The sequence below is a fragment of the Myxocyprinus asiaticus genome, chromosome 31, assembly GCF_019703515.2.
Source record: "Myxocyprinus asiaticus isolate MX2 ecotype Aquarium Trade chromosome 31, UBuf_Myxa_2, whole genome shotgun sequence".
NCBI lineage: Eukaryota > Metazoa > Chordata > Actinopteri > Cypriniformes > Catostomidae > Myxocyprinus > Myxocyprinus asiaticus.
This window is the reverse complement of record NC_059374.1, coordinates 5,029,096-5,040,586: the sequence shown is the minus strand read 5'-3', so window position 1 is coordinate 5,040,586 and position 11,491 is coordinate 5,029,096.

Here is an 11,491-nt window from a genome sequence, read left to right as displayed (position 1 = left end):
ATTCAGGAGGGCTGATGTGCTCTTAAAGGGTCTTATCAGTGAAGTAGCTTTTAAAAAAAGAAAGAAAAAGAGATTACACATTTTTTTTTCTTTTTGCTCTAAGGAACATGAAAGCTTAAAGAAGCAGATGAGTAAAACTCTTTTTTTTCTAGGTATTTTCAAAACAAAGACATGTAAAGCCTTGCACCTTGATTCCTAAAATGTTTCATGAACTAATATAAAACATGGATAAAGATGTAGGGTGCAGTAGCACAAGGTTTCCAAATGTAGAGAAATAATTTTTGTTGACATATCAAGGCATGCTGTCTTCCACAGTGCTCAGTGCTCTGTTCATTGATTGGTTACTGCACAGTATATGAATGATAAAACAGTTTATTTTAGCTTGTTTATAATCTTTAACCCTCAGAAAACCACTGTAGAAACATGATTACAGGAAAGCACATTGTGTCAGCTGCGTGGGAGACCTCTTGACCTGCATTGAAATTAGGAAGCAATCACGTACACATAATCAGTGACCAGAGCGAATCTGAGGTCCCATTTACTCCCTCTATGATGACATTTTTACTCCACTGACAGTTAGGTTTAGGTTGGAGTATAGGGGTAGAGTTAATAAAAATTGCATTCCTCTTCACTGTATTACATCCTATACAGCTAAAAACAACTCGCTTTACAACTTGCTTTTGGCGCCCCTCTGTGTTCATTTCACCTGGAAACTGGAGCTCACATTTACCCTTGCGTTCAAAAACACTTCTCCCTTTGGACCCAGTCAAAATCTCTTTCAAGACAAGTCAGTCCACTCGGCGGCCATCTTGGAAATGCTCCCAGGCAGCTATTTTCTATGGATAGATGCAGCATAAAAGTGCAGCTTCTATCTTCTTAACACATTTCAAATCAGTAGTATCATCTGATAACAATGGTATCATAAACTGTGCTTCTTTAGCTCAGATCACGCTAAAAAAACACGATTTTTTCAGGCTGGTCCAGCTAATGCGCATGTGCATTCTAGAGTTAACTGACAGGTGATGTCTGTATTTAAAAGGTGATTGGATCTTTTACCTGTAAGGTGGGAATTCTTTTCTACATCTGTTGTATTAGGTGTTCCAATTTCTTCCATTCATTTTAATATAAGTGGTCCGTCTCTGGTTAAATATTCTCTGGGGCAGTGCTTTGGATTTCGTAAGCAAAGATTGAGGTTATCTCAAGAAAAGTCAACCTACTGTTTTCAGATTCAATGTGACATCAGTCTGGTTACAAAATTGCTGCACATATTAAAGAAATTATATAATACCCACTTTATTACTAAACACTGATTGAAACCACATGTCTTGGGACTCATGTCTGATTTTTCCTTTGGCACCATGTGAGTCAGTTCAGCCACTGTTCAGCATGCAAAAGTCACACAACATGGTCATTGCCAATTGAAACCATTGCTATCTGTTTTGGATCTAATTTAACACCCAGGTATTTGATTTGTATTATTTCTTCAATTCACAACATGTTAAAAAAACGGTCTTTGACCGTTGTGCCACATTTCACTTCTTTTTTTCAATGTCTCACGCAGGACCACAACATTTTTTAGACAGTGTTAAGTTAACAAGAACTTCAATATTTATAAAGCATCTCAAAACACCTGTGTTGTGTTTCACCATTCGTTGCACTGCATCAGTCAGTTTTAGCAAAGGTGTCACAAAGACTCAACATTCTGAAGAAGTTCTGGCCGAGGACTTCATGTGACTTTTACACTGTTACACATGATTTCAGATTGTTTTTCACCTGGCAAAGTTCCTTTGCTTGAGAAAAAGTAAGCCTATGTTTTTTCCTTGTGCTCTGGTGTGCAGACAATAATTCCACTAGTTAAATGCTAAACCATTTAATAATCGAAGCATTACGAAGAGGCTGAAGAACCGCAGCAGTGTACTGCAACTCCAAAATCCTAGAGTTTGCTGCCTTACAGAAATGTGAACCTGACCTTGCAGAGCACATTTCAGGTTTAGCATTAGGGTTGCCAAACACAAGACATTTCAGCTCTAAATACGGTACTTTTTTTTCCAGCTGGGCTCCTGTGTGGTAAACTGTGCAACAGTTAAAGAGATCCACCTAGAGCTTGTTTACATAGGAAAACAAATAAAAAACAGCATAGACGGGCATAAAAACACATACGGTGTTAAAGGCCCAGTAGCGTAACTAGGTTCTCTAAAAAACAAAGATGCAATCAATTGAGGACAATATTTTCTGTCAAGCATTTTCTTGCCAATAATTAAGCTTAATCCTTTTCCGTTTTTAAAGCTCAACGAACCAGCTTTCCATTTGAAGTTAAGGTAATCAGCTTGTAGACAGTATATGACCAATGTGTTAAAAAATAGTATATACGTCTTAGTACTACTGGTAAGAGTGTTTAAGCAACCATGCATTTTAATGGATTTTTACGGGAGAGAAAGCGCTGAACATGAAAACAGTTAAGGCTATTTCTTCTTGAATTACAGTTGTTGGGCCTCATGTATTCAGATAGAAGACAAAGGCAGGCCTAATACAGTCGTAAAAACCTAACTCAAGCCCCCACCTTCCAAGTCGTAAATCTTACTGATAAAAATCGCGCCAAAATCAAACAAAGGGAGTCCAAAACAGACTACAAATCCATGAAGCCTTGCTCACTAAAGGATCAAACTCTCAACTCCTATTGGATGAGGCACACAACAGAACGTCCCTCAAACATGACATCATCAGGAGTTGAAATACCTCTGAAATGTTTCGTGAGTTGCTTCCAGCGACTTTGTTCACTGAATATAGACGTAGCTCTTTGCTGCTCTCAGGTGCAACCTCGTGGCACAAGAAGTAACGTCCGACTTGAAACTGTAGCCATACAATCTCCATCTCGCTGGATGAGTTGAGATTACTCTGTGTTCAACCAAACACTCTAACGGATCCGAAGGAGACCGCCGAGCAATTCGCATCTTCATCTGTTTGCCTACAGAAGTGAAGAGATTAAAGATTTCTCTTCCATCTTCAATCAAGTCAACATTTCTGAGTTCTCCGCCGCCCTCCGAGAATCAACAGCCGTACCGCCCGCCGACAGAGCGAGGAAACGGCCTCCCATCATCACCCGAGGTACCGGGTCAGAGTTAAAGGACGGAGGAAAACACATTCTACCTGTGTCCTCATGCGATTCAAGTAAGAGGTTTACGTCTGGGCAGAGAGAGAATATTATAGTGTGTTATTCTTGTGTTTCAAGGTTTTTGCTTGTACAGTTTACGGACCGCCATGTCCGCTCATTATTAATACTCAGGGTATTAATTATCACAAATTTGTTTTGCTGTATTGTGGTCCAACCAAATTGGATTGTTGTGCAATTTCGCCATCGCGGGTGAGACAGCAACTGAGTTCATCCATTAAAGAGTCAAATAACGCGGGACTGTTTACGAGCCGTCCACCGCGTCTCTGAGTGATAAACTGACAGCTGTTTTTCTCTCCCACGATCGCGAAATCAGCTTTAGGGCTGTCACTTCTCTCTCTCTCTCTCTCTTACTAACCACCCCCCCCACACACACACACCTTATGTGTTATAGGATTATTTTTATTTCCATATCTAATCATATCACTGTTAGTTTGTAGTTGTAAGTCAGAAGTTTATTGACTGCATTGTATTAATTATTAATTGATATTACTGCATAAATAAACTTTATTATATTACAAAGAGAAGTGTTTTGGTTTGTTTTGCATACGCCTGTGTCATGCTGACGGGATGTCAGTGCTCGGATTCAAGCCTTCATTCATTGTTTTTTTTCCCGAAAATCGATATTCTTCGGATGCCGACTTTCCTAAGAAAACAATCTAATATTGAGACTGTTTTACTATTTGGTTATTAGTCCCTAATTCCAGGGTGGTGCCCCATCAATGTTAATCCTTATTAATATTCTATTGATTTTAATAATTAATAATTATCTTTGATAATTATTAATTATTGCTAATAACCAAACTTGCTCCTAAACGTAGCACACTACATTTACTGGAGCCCCATATGAGGTTTTAATGAGTTAGATCCAATTAATTAATTTAAATATTAATTAATAACTACAGAAATAATTATTATTTCTGATAGTAACACTGATCTAAACAACCAGTAAAGCCCTACACAGTGTTGCTGTTTTGGCAGTAAATGTAAGAAAATCACATTAAGTGTTTAAACTAAACCTGTGCTGTACTTTTATACTAAAAGTGCAACTTTTTCTCACCAGCATTTAGCTGTCTCTCTCTTTCATAACAAGCACTGACATATCCAAAGCAATGAAATGTCACGTCATGAATAGTTGCATTTACTGGCATTTTGGAATCACAATGGTAAGAAATTTTCATGCACTCGAATGCTATGTTTGACAAAATTCTCTGGCTTCTGACAGAAAATATGCACCGACTGTCATTGATCTTTCCCCCAGCTGCTTCTGTGGTGACAGTGTAACGTAGCAACAGCCGATATCTCACAACTCACACGAAAGGTGTGTTTCAATCAATTTTTCTCAGTTTGTGAGACAGTCTCAGCAGTTTGCGTGTGAGACACTAAAGTACGGGACAAACGGCTTCCCAAACATAATCCGTGACAAACAGGATGATTCTGAATTATACAGGATGATTCCGTATTATACGGGATGGTTGGCAACCCTAATTTAGCACTTACATTTTGCATTTTTCTGTTGGTTAAGAATGTTGCAGGCATTGACAGTCTGATTATTTTTGTTTAACTTAGATCTTAAAATGATAAAATCACTCACAAGTCAATGTATTATGCCATTTAAGATCATAGCTCACCGTGGAATATATTCCATTATTTTGTTTGACTGTAACGATGCTGGCTGCTGGCAATGACAATGAGAAGAACCCAAGTGCAGTTTATTTACAAAAGTGAAACCAAAACCCTAACTATAAATGTGAAACATGAAATTGCCATAAACATAACATAGCTTGACTTGGCTAGGAGCAAAACACATTCAATACTTGTCAAAGGCACAATGGTGAACATGAGGGCTTAAATACATGGACATGGGGGAACATAAACCAATGAACAAACAGAACTGATAACAAGTTAATTAAACAATAAACCAATGAAAACATGACACATGAACATGGAGGGAAAACAGGAATCACATGACAAGGGAAACAGGAACTAAACATTTCAAAATAAAAGACATGAATCAACAAAATACACATGACATTGACACATATCCATGTAAAAAGGGATAATTTTCTATCCATTCCAGAGTGGAACTTCAATAAATTGCCCTTAAATTGTTGTTCTGTATTTTCTGAGCGCTGAAGTAAAGCAATTATTGTTAATTCACACTTTTGATTCCGTTATTCATTTTATCTGACTCCAATTTTATATTAATCTGACTCCAATTTTAAGTTGACCTCTAATTTATATTTAAGCTCTAATTAATTACTGATCATTCTTTTAATTAAAAATTTTTAGGTTATTGATTGCTCTAAATCCTCTTCTATTCATTGTCCTTTCAATCTTTCGAGACTTACGCCGGCCATTATTAAATTACGTAAACCTCTCGAAAATGGATAGCCAATTCCGTTCTTAGTCAGCGGTTGTAGGGTTAAATAATATCGTCTGGTTTGGCTTGTCTCATAACCAGACAATATTGCCGCTTAGTCACATACATACAACTTGCTAAGACGGGTGGTGAGCAGTGACTGAGAGATTTTAAATGGCTTTCTCCTACCCTGTTGTCCTAGGTGGTTGTCCTACCTGGTTGTCCTGAGTGGTTTAAATTCAAACTGAGAGTCTTTAAATGGCTTCCTCCTATATTAAAGCTCCAGTAATGATTTCGGAGGAATTCAGAATAAATCAAATAATAACAATTTATTTGTCAGGTAGGATATAAAACATTGTTGCAGAAATTCAAATCAAAGCCAATTTCACATGATCAGAATAAACAAGCATTACTAAAAATAAATGACAAGTCAAAGAAACGTACCTGACAAAACTACATGCAGCGGTACAGCATGGGAGATCTGCTTACAGATTCCCCGAGCTTCCTGCCAACTTTCCTTAAATATCTAGACAGAATAAACATTGTGTACCAAATGGTATTATCCTTTGAACAATGAGTATTTGGGGGTGAATGGGTTCTTGACTTCCTGGGGTTCAACCTTGTTAACATACAAGAGATCATTTCAATTGTAGGTCAAGGAGGGGGATAGACCTCCAGAATTATGCAGTATTTGGCAAAGACCTTATAACTTTGTTACCATTAGTTTTATCAACATGGGAAAGAGACCATTATACCAGTTGCACAGAGACCTCTTAAATGATATCAAACACATACGGTTGCATTCTATGTTTTCATGGTATTTGTTATATTTTTACATATAAATCTTGTGTCTTTGTGTTGGTCCAGAGCTGTTGAAGGGGAGAAGGGGGAGAGAGAAGAGGGGGCAACAAGGTGATTTGCAATTTATCACACTGTGGTGATATTCAGGTGAAGATTTCAGCTTTTGTGAGAGAGTTCTATGACGTTGATTCTCGCAGAGTTCTTTGACTTTTACCGGAAATGGCACCTTTTGGTTGTAGACATCCTGGTGCCAGCATTACATCCATTACAATAAACATTCTTTATTCCAGAATCCTGACTACCAACGAATAACAAAATAACCTTTCGGGTTTTCCAGGGATGCCATGCGAGAAGCAGACATGTGAGACACGAGCTCTGCGAATTTTGCTAGTTTTTTAATTATTTTTACGTTATAATCTGGTGAGATTCGATACACCCAGTTACTTACTTGCTCTTTGAGGTAAACATGGCTAAGAAGTCAAAATCCTCAGACTCTGGAGACATTAAAAGACACTTACGTGTTCAAGCTGAGGCCTCTGACGGGACTGCGAGACGGGAACTCGATTTGGATGGCACGTTGGTAGAAGAAATTCAGCGTCCAACATGTCGGTGATGTTGACGAAGGTTGTTGCTGACTTGGAGGATCTCGCTGTAATACGTCGATCGATTACGGCGATGGAAACAAAATTCTCTGAGCTGTTTACAAGAGTGACAGAAGTTGAAAAACGAATTGATTATCTTGAGTCATCAGAAAGGGAATTATCCGCTAATCCGCCCGTGTCCAAAACAGACTTGGAATTCATTTAGGAAAAACTGGAATATTTTGAAAATATGAGCCAAAGGAATAACATACGAATTGTTGGAATTCCTGAGCATGAAGAGGGCAGAGATATGGTGAAATTCCTAGACGAGTCTTCCCGAGTCTGCTCGACATAACAGGCCACAAGCTGGAAATCGAGCGAGCTCACAGAGTCCCAGCTCGAAGATCTGGTGAGGGAGATAGGCCTCGATCCATTCTGGCCAAATTTCTGAGATCATCCGATAAAGATCTCGTGTTGCGCCAGGTGAGGAGCAAAGGGAAGCTTTCTTGGAAGAACCATAATATTTTCTTGTTCCCGGACTTTGCGAATTTGACGAGAGAAATGCGATCGGTTCAAGGAATGTAAGAAACTCTTACATCAGAAAAAGATCTCGTTTGCTCTGATGTTCCCGGCCAAACTGAGAATAGAAACGAAGAATGGTCGCAAAGTATTTACATGTCCAAAACAGACACTGTCCTTTATAAATACATTGGAGTAAGCCATTTGATGTTTCTTATATTAGTGGACTGACTCGTGGTTCAGTGACTCTATTATCTGAGGAAGCTGGGTGCCATTTTTGTTTCTTTTTGCGCTGGCTCCGCCTAGCGGCTGGAGTTTGTTTTGTGGCATGATTCCAAGAAACTTTTGCATTGACAGAAGATCTTTTTTACACTGAAATTTCTGGCCAGATCGAGAATGGACACCTTGGATGACCGCAAAATATCTACATGCTCACATAAAGGATGTCTTTTATAAAGTTGACGGGCTGAGTAAGTTATGGTGAAATTTTTAATTTTTTATTTTATTTTTATTTTTTTGCGGCATCCGAGTTAATTTGGCTCTTGATCATCCAAGGAACCGGGATGCCGGTTTTGTTTTTCGTGCTGGCTCCGCCTAGCGGCTGGAGCTTGTTCTGTTGAATATCACTCCTTTGGAACAGCTGTGGATAAATCTGTTTGTTCTTTGTGCTTATTCCTCCTGCTGGCTGGAGTATGTTTTGTTGAGTATTTTTACGGGACATTGGAATGATTATGTCATCCGCTGAACTCATAACAGCTGGCTCACTGAACAATTGCTTGTCTGTCCGAGGAAACTGAACAGCTTTATATCAGCTGGAGTTTATTTTGTGGAGGAACACACCTTCGAGACGGTTCTGTGAATGAGTTTACATGTTTTTTCTGTTATTCTGCCTGTTGGCTGGGGTCTGTTTTAGAAAGTATTTTTTGTTATGTAATTTTGCCTTACAAAATTTGTATAGAAGCACCAGACTTGAGCAATCCGATGGCAAAGTTGTCACGGGGCTCTCGTAGGCGTACATGGACTCTTTGAGTTTTAAGAGACTGTCGCCGGTTGGCGCTGTCGTGCATGGGGTTAATGTACACGTTTTTCTTTTTTCTGTTTGTTTGGTTCGGGGGGAGTTCGGGGTTTGATTGTTGCATTAATGGGGAATGTGGTCTGTATAATCTTGTTTTTGACACACAATTTATTTATTTTTATTATAACAATATGTCAAAATGTCAAATGTTAATATGAATAAGTTGTCTCTCTCCACATGGAATGTGAATGGGTTGGGGCACCCCATAAAAAGAAGGAAGGTTATTTTTTTTCTTAAGCATAAGAAATATGATATAGTGTTTCTTCAAGAAACACACCTTTCCCCGCAGGAAGCTGAAAAATTTGGGGTGGACATGTTTTCTTTAGTGTTGGCTCAAGTAAGAGCAGGGGAGTCATTATATTGATTAATAAACATCTACAATTCAAATTTCTCAAACAGATTAAAGATAAATTAGGAAGAGTCATTATAGTTTTAGCTGAAATTCAGGGGCAAAGGTTGATTTTGGCTAATATTTACGCACCTAACGCTGATGATCAGGGCTTTTTTATAGATCTTGAAGGGATGTCTTCGTCTACTGATGAAGATATTAGAAACTTTGTGGAACCATTAAAACTTCCTAAACTGACGACTGAGCAAAGAAATTGTCTTGATTCTGAGATAACCTTGGAGGAACTTGACGAGGTAATTAAGGCCTTACCTACAGGCAAATCTCCGGGGCCAGATGGTTTTGCTGCTGAATTTTTTAGATCCTATGCTACAGAACTGGCTCCACTTTTGTTAGAAGTTTATACAGAATCATTAAAGAATGGAAAGCTTCCTGCAAGCATGACACAAGCCCGGATCAGTCTGATTCTTAAAAAGGACAAAGATCCGTGTGTGTGTGTGTAAAAGATACCGACCAATTTCTCTGATCCAGCTAGATGTAAAAATGTTGTCCAAAATTTTGGCTAATCGTTTAAGTAAGGTTATGACATCTCTTATACATATAGATCAGGTGGAGTTTATTCGGGGCCGCAGCTCTTCTGATAACATCAGGCGTTTCATTAATATCATGTGGTCAGTAGTGAATGATCAGTCTCCGGTCACTGCCATTTCACTTGACACCGAAAAGGCATTTGATATGGTAGAATGGGATTATCTTTTTAAGATTTTAGAAATGTATGGGTTCGGGAGTACATTCATTGGTTGGATTAAGTTACTTTATAGACACCCTGTTGCAGCGGTACAAACAAATGGACTAATTTCAGATTATTTTACTCTGGATAGGGGCACTCGGCAGGGTTGCCCTCTTTCCCCATTATTGTTCTGTCTTGCCCTGGAACCATTAGCAGCTGCGATAAGAAAGGAGGATGATTTTCCAGGGGTGGAGGCGGGAGGTATGGCGCATAAGCTTCTACTTTACGCAGATGATATTTTATTATTCGTCTCCGACCCCACTAGATCTATGCCTGCCCTCCACAAAATTATTAATTCCTCGGGATACAAAGTCAGTTGGTCTAAATCCGAAGCTTTGGCTCTGACAGCATACTGCCCAGTAATGGCTTTCCAGCCGGGCACCTTTCAGTGGCCCAAACAGGGCATTAAGTATTTGGGTATTTTATTCCCAGCAAATTTGTCTGCTTTAGTTAGAGTTAATTTTGACCCTTTAATAAAAAGGTTTTCGAGCGATGTGGACAGATGGGCTTCATTACATTTATTGATGATTGGGAAGATTAATGTTATTAAAATGAATTGTATTCCAAAATTCAACTACTTGCTACAGTCTCTCCCTGTAGATGTCCCCCTCTCTTATTTTAAGCAATTTGATAGCATAGCGAAGTCCTTCATTTGGAATGGTAAACGTCCCAGAATACATTCCAACAAATTACATAGGCCGATTGACAAAGGTGGGTTAGGCTTACCCAAGATTTTGTTTTATAATTACGCGTTCGGTCTCAGGTATTTGGCTCATTGGTTGCTTCCACCTGAAAGAGCCCCTCCCTGGTTTTCTATTGAACAGGAAGTCCTTGCCCCTATTTCACCATTACAAAGTCTTTCTATAAAACTAACCGGAGAAGTTAAGTCACACCCCGTTATTTCACATTTGCACATGATTTGGACAAGAGTGGCCAGAGTATTTAATTTGGACGTTTATTTAAATGTTGCCTCAAGCATATGGCTGAACCCAAAATTATGTATCAATAAGTCCCCTTTCTGTTGGTCAGAGTGGATTGTGATAGGGGTTGTTACACTCGGCGTCCTGTATGAGAGTGGAGTGTTGAGATCTTTTGAGAATCTGGGTCATCATTTTGGGATTCCCAGATCTCAGTTTTATAGGTATTTACAGCTGCACCACATGCTCTGTACTATTTTTGGGCGTAGCACACACCCCCCCTAAAGCAGCAGATGCTTTGGGAGAGGTGATTACTACTTTTGGAAAAGGTCATGAGGCATCAGTGTATTACTCCATGCTGGTTCGGAGTCTGGGGGATGGAGCTTTAGTTTCTATCAAGAGATTATGGGAAAAAGGATGGACTAGGATTCTAAAAAATAGAGTAATAGAGTAATAGAGTAAAAAAAGTAATAGAGGGGGTTAAGTATTGATTCTGTTTGTATATGTTCTTGCTTGTATGTGTTAATATAGGAATCAATAAAAAAATGTTAATAGAAAAAAAAAAAAAAACTTTCGTGAACGCTTGCCATTTATCGAATACAAACGGTTACCGTGCACATCCCTACTTTAGAGATTGTCAGAGGACTGCTCTGAGATGTTCATACTGAATGCTTTTATAAACTGCACTGCAGGCCTCAGGCTGACAAGCAATTTGTCTGTCCACACCATTCATCTTTATAGCGGTGCTCGGCTGGCGTAGGAACTATGCCATCTGAACTTGTTCATAGGTTCTCAGTTCAGCACCAGGTGTCATGTGACTGATCACTCATCAACGAAAAAAGATGCAGAAAAATATACATCCATTTCTCGCTTTTAGGAACCCTCCACTGTCACTGGTGAAACATATACTAGGCCTACTTGCGATTTATAT